The sequence below is a fragment of the Lithobates pipiens genome, unplaced genomic scaffold (genome assembly GCF_037356315.1).
Source record: "Lithobates pipiens isolate NorthernLeopardFrog02 unplaced genomic scaffold, aLitPip1_a1.2 Scaffold_22, whole genome shotgun sequence".
Lineage (NCBI taxonomy): Eukaryota > Metazoa > Chordata > Amphibia > Anura > Ranidae > Lithobates > Lithobates pipiens.
This window is the reverse complement of record NW_027507784.1, coordinates 280,653,596-280,663,351: the sequence shown is the minus strand read 5'-3', so window position 1 is coordinate 280,663,351 and position 9,756 is coordinate 280,653,596. Positions and strand designations below refer to the sequence as shown.

At 41.7% G+C, this 9,756-nt stretch overlaps 1 protein-coding gene across 1 annotated transcript in view; it reads left to right on the top strand.

Annotated features, from left to right (window-relative positions):
- Positions 1-974: 974 nt before the first annotated feature.
- Positions 975-9,756, top strand: part of LOC143924690 (cytokine receptor common subunit beta-like) — a 106,600-nt gene continuing 97,818 nt past the window's right edge. Inside the window, exons 1-2 of the mRNA XM_077449103.1 lie at positions 975-1,236; positions 6,809-6,928. The gene's annotated coding sequence lies outside the window, so the exon portion shown is untranslated. The remainder of the gene's footprint in view (positions 1,237-6,808; positions 6,929-9,756) is intronic.

The window sequence follows — 9,756 nt, the reverse complement described above, 5'->3', positions numbered from 1 at the left end:
TCCCTGCCTCCACCCTAAACAGTAACCCCCCCCGCCACCACCCTAAAAAATAACCCTCCTCCCTGCCATTCCACCCTAAACAATAACCCCCCTCCCTGGCCCTCCATCCTAAACAATAACCTCCATGCCTCCAGCCTAAACAATAACCCCCTCCCTGCTTCTCCACCCTAAACAATAACCCCCTCCCTGCTTCTCCACCCTAAACAATAACCCCCTTCCTGCCTCCACCCTAAACAAATCCCCCTCCCTGCCTCACCACCCTAAACAGTAACCCCCTCCCTGCCTCTCCACCCTTAACAATCACCCCCTTCCTGCCTTCACACTAAACAAACCTCTCTCCCTGCCTCTCCACCCTAAACAATAACCCCCTTCCTGCCTCCACCCTAAACAAACTCCCCTCCCTGCCTCTCCACCCTAAACAGTAACCTCCCTCCCTGCCTTTCCACCCTAAACAATAACCCCTTTCCTGCCTCCACACTAAACAAATCCCCCCGCCTCCCCACCCTAAACAATCTTTATACCGTATCTGTGGTGCTGATCTATATACTGTATCTGTGGTGCTGATATCTATACATATCTGTAGTGCTGATCTGTATGCCGTATCTGTGGTGCTGATCTATATACCATATCTGTAATGCTGATCTATATACCGTATCTGCGGTGCTGATCTGTATACCTTATCTTTGGTGCTGATCTATATAGCGTATCTGTGGTGCTAATCTATATACAGTATCTGTGTTGGTGTGCTATATACCGTATCGTTGATGCTGAGCCGTATATACTCCTGACACTATGGTTGGAAGCAAATGGAATATAGGGGACGGAGTGGGTGGATTCGATAAGGGGTGGGGCTTATAAGAAGTGGGAGTGGTCAAAATGGAAGGGTGGGGTCTGTTGCCCCCCCCCATCCTATAACTTCACCAGCCGCCACTGTGTAAAAGTATGTAAAAAGCTATTTTTCTAACCTTACCTTACTGTGCAAGTGTAGCATTGACAGTAACATATGAAGCTTTTAACAGTCGCGTGTACCTCCTACTTATTTCAGAACTAACTTCTTTAGAAATTAGAAGACAAGTCCCTGGAGGAGATGTCAACTATTTATAACTATCAAATGATCGCAACGCCTCTCCAACAGGAAATGAAGCAGTGATTTTCCTGAAGATAAGAGTCTTCTAATATTTCTCACTCTGACACACACACAGTAAACTTTCACAATATTGGGAAGGACACTGACAGGTATGATTTTTGCATTTAATATTTCTTTACTTGTTAAAGCCTCCAAAGCATGCAGTTTGTGTTGAAATTAAAGCAGAACAACCTTTTTTCTGTATTTCAAATGCAATATTTTAATTTTAACTGTAAACATGTGCCAATTTTAAATAATGCAAACAACAATTTAATGATTTTTTTTTAAATTCTGTTTAAAGAATAAATGCTTTTTTATGTTTTTAAAAAACAAAACATTTTTATAGCTTTATGTATTACTTTAATGTTGGATAAATGCCGGTTCACACAGGGTGGCTTCAAAGTGGTCGGACTCTAAAGCCACCCCATACAGCATGACTTTAGCACGGTTTGCAAAATGACTTCTGTATAGAAGTCAATGCAAGCTGCTCCAAAGTAGTACAGGAACCTTTTTCTAAGTTGGAACGACTTGAGTCGCTCCTATTAGAACGGTTCCATTGCAATGCATGGAGCGTTACTTGTCAGGCTGACTGTTTTTGTTTTTGTTGTATTATTGTCCATTTTGCAACTTTTAAAAATGATTTTGTATAACAGTTTGAAGGTAGAATTGTATTTAATTGTCTACATGCTATACAACCAATAAAATGTGGCAAAATATTAATTTCTAATTTGATTCCAGTAGGTTAAGGTTTGATATATCTTTATTTTTTGAGTAATAGAACTGATAAGAATATGTAAGAATAATTAGATGTGTTTTAGATGGTGGGTTTCTCTTTAGATTTGTGTTGTTATGGTGTAGATTTTTGCATTAACGGGTACGGCCCAGTAGTGTTTGATTGTGTACCTTTCAAAGATCAATAATATCTATTGAGTAGTCTACAAAATGGTAATGAGCGGATATCCTCATTTACACTGGCATTGGATTCCTGAAAGTGCATGTCATTTATAAAATTGTTTATTATTACTGAAAATAATGGACATTGCTGTAATTGGTCTTCACACATGCAGTTTAGACTCTACGTGCACCTTATAGATGTGATTGAGGAGACCTGCTGTACACTAGCAAACCAGCATGTGCCAGAATAGGTCAAACCACAGTGAGGATCCATGTATTGTACTATATCTACGCTACAGCACTATCTGCTCTCAAACAATTGTGAAAATAAAATTAAATAATAAAAAAAAAGAAAGCCATTGCACTAAATATCAAAATTATACTGTCCACATAAAGGCAGCGCTATGCACATGAACTGTTACATTCAAAATCATATACAAATGCATATGATTAACAAACAATAAATAAAAAGTTCCTTAAATTTCAAAGTCCAAAATACATTTTGTGAACATAAATCTTCACCTATCTACCAAGTGATTCATAAAATCAAAATGCACTTTGTGATAATGCATCACCACCTTCAGAAGATACTCTATACAATATAAAATTAGGATTATATAGGACATAATGTAATCCAAATCCGAGTTAATTCCACTTTGTGAACATCTCTCACCCTCCCTCCACATATGATCATCATTAGCAGAGAAGCAAAAGACAATTTATTAGGGTATTTCCACTTAAAAAGTACACACAGAATTATGGATAATCTGTTCGTGGATAAAATGTAAAAAAACATGCATCTTCAAGTGCACTCATATAGCAACGTGATGATGTCACTTACCTGGTCCTTTCCAACATGTTTCATTAATGAGACATCGTTATGAGCCAGTGATGAAGTCATATTCATGAAACGTGTTGGGCAGGAAAAGACAGGTGATGCCATTTGGGACTTTGGAAGTTAAGGAACTTTTAATTTATTGTTTTTTACATGCATTTCTATGATGATTTTGTATGTGACAGTTTAGGTGTAAAGTGCTGGTTATGTGTGGACACTGTGTCTGTAATGTCTGTAATGTGCCTGCTAGCAGAAATCGAAACCAGAGAGTATCCTATATTTGTAAATCTCTATAAATAGAGTACTGCAATACCTTCACACTTTGTGCACCATCACATCTACTCACATTCTCTCATCCTCAGTGTGCCTTGCTATCGTGTTATTTCAAACCAAGCTTTGTAATTGCAAGGAAACATACTGAGCCAAATAGTTAGTCTTCCTTTGCTGACCTTCTTCTAAAAATGATTGGTACCTGACTGTAATAATCTCGTAGTCACTGATCCAGGCATGTAGAAACTGAAAGCAGAACACCTGCTTTGTCTGTTAAGATTTTCACTTATCAATGCCATATTATGGCTAGGATTAGTTAGTTACATTCATTAGGACTTTATTTATTTGTTACAGGTGCTTATATAGCACCGAAAATTTACACAGCACTTTACATATATATTGTACATTCACATCAGTCGCTGCCCTCAAGGAGCTTACAATATAAAGTCCATAACTCACATTCATGCACACACATACTAAGGTCAATTTAGTCAGGAGCCATTTAACCTACCAGCATATCAATGGAGCATGGGAGGAAACCGGGGTACCCGAAGGAAAGGGATTGTTATAAAAAAGGGCAGACGTTTCAGCACTTATCCAAGTTGCTTCTTCAGTCCTCTAATTCATACACATGTGCAATGGTGGCTCTGTCACCATAATTCAAACAGCATGTGCGGTGTGGGCAGTGTGTGTAGATCAGCGTTCCTAAGAGATGGATTTCGCATTACAGTTCTGTACTCTCCTCCATTTTGGAGGAGTCTCACCAATAGCAGCCTTCCCATTCACTTCAAAGCAAACTGGAAGCGGCGTGTTGTCACTTCCTGAAGACGCCAATCATGGCGAAACATATGTCGGAGAGAAGGATCCGCTACTTCCGGGTCCTAACTTGACAACCCACACTAGGCTTTGCCCTCCGGAGAGAGATGTGGAACCTCTAAATTTTTAACCCTTTGTTAGGACAGGCAGTGTTCAAATCTAGTTACAGTTGATAATATAGATCTGCCTGCACAGAACAGACAGATATAATTATGGCAAACACAGTCCCCCTACCGTTCAACAAATTATGATGACCATACACCAGTGGAAGAAACATTGCATTTCTCTGCTTGGTCGCATTGCATCCATAGAAATGTCGATACTCCCTAAACTCCTATACTTGTTTGAAACGTTTCCCATTCCTGTCCCTGCTTTGCATCTTAAAAAGCCATTTATAGACTTACTAAACTTTGTCTGGAACTATAAACGGTATAGAATACCTTGCACAGTCCTTCCGGCATCGCAATTGGATCATGGCTAGCATTTCAAAACCTTTGAAAGTACTATCAAGCAGCCCCTCATAAAAAAGAAAACTATGTAAGATTTTTTCCTTGCTAAAGGGTCAAGAGTAGAGCATCTAAAAAAGGTATACTACAATTTTGTATATCTTTTTTAATTTATGCTAATTTAATGGGGAAAAACAACAAATATAAAAGAGGTGTTATTCAAATGTGGCATGCAAATGCGGAAATACAATTTAGGAGTTATCCATGTTGCTGACTTTGCTGCAGTTGACCAGTATTTTTGTAGTCTCACTTTTCAAAATAGTTTTTTTCAGTTCTCCAGTACACTGTCCTGTAGATGTCTGCTTATACATAGTAAAGTAGTTACTGGTTCTGTATTTATTTCAATAACTGCCAAAGCATGACATTGTAGCTAGATTCACACCGTGCCCCATTGTATTTTTCCCAAAATATGGTAAAAAACTGAAACGTCACCTATCCAGATTATGACATTATATTTTCTGCTATATATTGTGATTGGATTGTGTATGTGTGCTACCTTTGTTTTGCTTTTGATAAAATGTTAAGTTAAAGAAAAAACTTATGTCTAGGTTTGCACTAGTTACATGTTTTTTGATGCATTTTCATGCTTCATGCATTTTTTTGTAGGAGACCTTGCCAAAAATGCACCAAAAATGCATGTGCTCACGTTTTTCATGTACTCCCATTGAAATCCATGGGGCCAAAAACAGACTATGCTGCACTAAAAGAAGCATCATGTTGTATTCATGTGAATAGTTACCCTAGAGAAGAATGTGATTACCATTGTTGTGCATAGCAGTGCAACAGCAGACACAGGAGTAGTCACTCTAGTGTGTACAGACCCTTAGTGGGCATGGAAACATGTCTTCTCTGCAAGGCGGTAACTACCTATGAAAAGCTTTCATTGCAAAAATATTAACAGGCCCCTCTCACTTTAACCACTTAAGCCCCGGAACATTTTGCTGGCCAAAGACCAGAGCACTTTTTGTGATTCGGCACTGCGTCGCTTTAACTGACAATTGCGCAGTCGTGCGACGTGGCTCCCAAACAAAATTGACGTCCTTTTTTCCCCACAAATAGAGCTTTCTTTTGGTGGTATTTGATCACCACCATGGCTTTTATTTTTTGTGCTATAAACAAAAAAATAGCCACAATTTTGAAAAAAACACATTTTTTTTACATTTTGCTATAATAAATATCCCCCAAAAATATATAAAAACAAATTTTATTTCCTCAGTTTAGGCCAATACGTAGTCTTCTACATATTTTTGGTAAAAAAAAAAATCGATAAATTGCGCAATAAGCTTTTATTGATCGATTTGTGCAAAAGTTATAATATTTACAAAATAGGGGATAGTTTTATGGCATTTTTATTAATAATTCGTTTTTTTACTAGTAATGGTGGCAATCAGCGATTTTTATCATGACTGCAACATTATGGCGGACACATCAGACATTTTTGACAAATTTTTGGGACTATTGTCATTTATACAGCAATCATTGGTATACAAATGCACTGATTCCTGTGTAAATGACACTGACAGTAAAGGGGTTAACCACTAGGGGGCAGTGTAGGGGTTAAGTGTGTCCTGGGGCGTGTTTCTAACTGTGGGGGGTGTGGCTGTGTGTGACACGTCACTGATCTCTGCTCCCAATGACAGGGAGAAGAGATCAGTGACACTGTCACTAGGCAGAACGGGGAGATGCTCGTTTACATTAGAATCTCCCCATTCTTCCTCCCTGTGAGACTATCGTGGGTATCCCCACGGCGATCGAGTTCACGGGACCCATGATCCGACTCACAGAGGTCCCGGCCGGCATGCGCGCGCGCCGCCGTCGGCGCGCACGCGATTGCACGGCGGCAAATTTAAAAGGACGTACAGGTACACCCATTTGCCTGTCTGTGCCATTCTGCCGACGTACATCGGTGTGTGCCGGTCGGGAAGTGGTTAAGCTCCACATAATAATGATAATAATTGTTCTCAAAGCTGTTCCCTAACAGTATATACATTAATTTCAACCAAAAATGATTTGACAAATGCTCTTGCAGTCTGCACAATTCATAGTGTAGCCAGGCAGCTCTGGGTCACCTTTGTTTCTGTTGGAGGAACAACAGCAATCTGCTTACATACTGTGACTGTGTATATGTATTATACCTATCTATCCAGCAGGTGGCACTGTAGTATAATAGTGTGTTATCTATGGTAAGGTAATCAGAGGACGTACCATCCTTATTATGTTATATGCACTTGTTTGTGTTCTCTTCCTCTTCTCTTCCTGTTCTATGATAAAAGGCATGTAATGTATTTCTCCATGAAAGTAAAGGTGTTCTGCTGCATACAAGAAGCTTCCAGCATGTAATTTCAATACTCTGCATAACAGGTTATGGGTCCCAGGCACCCAGGTACATTCAGGCACATCCAGACATTGGAGAGGATACTACAAACAGCAGCAAACCCAGCACCGCCCCAGGCACTGAAAAAAAGGGAATTCTGCAAGACAGTGAGTACAGTGAGTCTGTGAATATTGTATGCAAGAAGATGAAAGATGGCAAATAGTTCAGATGTGAAGTTTGCAATTGCAAAGCTTAACTATGCCAATTACCAGCTGTGGAAGTTTAAACTGGATATTCTTTTTTTTAGCATGGATGACTTGTGGCAAGTGCTAAATACAGATAGACCCACAAATAGAGAGACGGAGACTGGGATAGGAAGGATAGGCAGGCAAAAGTATTATAAGCTTGCTAGTGCAAGATGACCAGCTTATCCACATAAGAAAATGACAAAAGGTATGTGGACTTCATTACAAAAGCTGCATTAGTGTTCAAGTCTAAACAACAAACAATTTTTGCTATGAAAGTTGTATAGGATGAGACTCGAAGAAGGCCAGAAAATGTGTAACTATGTGAAATCTGTGCTAGAGATCATAGGGAAGCTACGGAACATCGGATAGGACATCAAAGATAACCATATTGTTGCCCTGCTCTTGTGCAGCCTTCCAGAGACATATAATGCTCTTATTAACACTTTAGAAACCAGACCCAAGCAGGAACTAACACTAGATTATGCCAAAGGGAAATTAATTGATGAATTTGACAGAAGGAAAGAAAATACGCACCAGGATGACAAAACTCTTAAGATGTACAAAGGCAAAGAACACAACAAAGAAAGCAGATCCTGTTTTCGCTGTAAAAGGACCGGTCACTTAAAAAAGGACAGTTCTATCTGGAAAGCCAAACATGAAAGCTAGAGCTATCCATAGGGCTGGACTACGACAAAAATTTGGCCCTGGACTTTATCATGACCGGCCCACTTTAATTTTCAGTGTCCCCACCAGCAGCCCCCTTCACATCAGAGTCCCCATCAGAAGCCCTTCACATCAGAGTCCCCACCAGCAGCCCTCTTCACATCAGAGTCCCCATCAAAGCCCCCTTCACATCACTCCCCATCAGCAGCCCCCTTCACTTTAGAGTCCCCACTTCACATCAGAGTCCCCATCAGAAGCCCCCTTTACATCAGAGTCCCCATCAGAAGTCCCCTTCACATAAGAGTCCTCATCAGAAGCCCCCTTCACATCAGAGTCCCCACCAGAAGTACCCTTCACATCAGAGTCCCCACCAGAAGCCCACTTCACATCAATCCCCATCCGAAGCCCCCTTCACATCAGAGTCCCCACCAGTAGCCCCTTCACATCAGAGTCCCCATCAGTAGCCCCCTTCACATCAGAGTCCCCATCAGAAGCTCCCTTCACATCAGAGTGTCCTCCCTCTCCTCCCCATCCCACATGTACTCACAGTTTTGAAGGCAGCTTTTCTTCCTCTCTCCAGTCATGTGATAACAAGTGATAAGGGGAGAGAGAAAGGAAAGTCTGGCAGCTGTCTATCTCCCCCTGCTCCCTAATGCTCTCTCCAGCAAGTGACAGAGCTGCTCCTCCTGACAGGAGTGAAATCGCAATCACTCACTGTCAGAGAGGAGTGGCTCCACGACTGCACTTGACCGGTCCACTGAGCCATCTGCCCACCGGGAATCTCCCGGTAGTCCCGATGGCCAGTCTATGCCTGGCTATCCACAAAAGAAAGAGCCAAAGCAGCCACAAAGGAAACTGCATGACAGCCAGGAAGTGGTTCAGTTATCCTGACTGGGCGTCATATGATGTCCAGCAGGATAGGCCATGATCACGTGCCCGTGGGGGCACGCATCGCATCAATCGGTGGTGTGGTGTATCAGTCTGACACACCGCATCAATGATCTCGGTAAAGAGCCTCTGACTGAGGCTCTTTACCATGTGATCAGTCATGTCCAATCACGGCTGATCACAACTTAAACAGAAAGAGCCATTTATCGGCTTTTCCTCACTCACGTCTGAAGACGCGAGTAGAGGAGAGTCGATTGGCAGCTCTCCTGACAGGGGGGTTTGTGCTAATTGTTTATCAGCGCAGCCCCCCACATATGCCCGCCCAGGACCACCAGGGATGCTGCCAGGACCACCAGGGATGCCCACAAAAGGAATCCCAACAAGTATGCCACCCTAGACCACCAGAGATGTGACAATTAGTGCCAAGGCAGCTGCCAATCAGTGCCCATTAATAATGCCTGCCAGCGGCATCAGTGATGCCTATCAGTACAATCTATCAGTGCCACCCATCAGTGCCACCTATCAGTGCCCAGCAGTGCTGCCTACCATTGGCCAGCAGTGCCCCTTACCAGTGCCAGTGCCACCCATATGTAGCCATCAGTGCAGCCTTTCAGTGACCATCAGTGTTGTCTATCAGTGCCCACCAGTGCCACCTATGAGTGCCCATCAGTGCCGCCTATCAATGCCCATCAGTGCCGCATATCAGTGCCACCTATAAGTTCCACCTATCAGTGCCCATCAGTGACGCCTTTCAATGCCTATCAGTGTCACCTCATCGGTGCCGCCTTATCAGTGCCCATCAGTGCAGCTTATCAGTGCCCATAAGTCAAGGAGAAAACATATTTTTTTTAAAGATTTTATAACAGAAACAAAGAAAACTTTTTTTACACAATTTTCAGTGTTTTTTTATTTGTTTAGCAAAAAATAAAAACTGCAGAGGTGATTAAATACCGGCAAAAGAAAGCTCTGTTTGTGGGAATAAAGTGCAAAAAATGTTGTTTGGTTACAGTGTAGCATGCCCACGCAATTGTCGTTGAAAAGTGACAGCGCTGAAAGCTGCAAATTGGCTTGGGCAAGAAGGGGGGTAAGTGCCTGGTATTGAAGTGGTTAAAGTAACACAGAGCAGCAAGCCACGTGGCTGGTGCATAGACTCAGGAGTGACAAACCACATGACTAGTGATGAGACCTTCTTCACA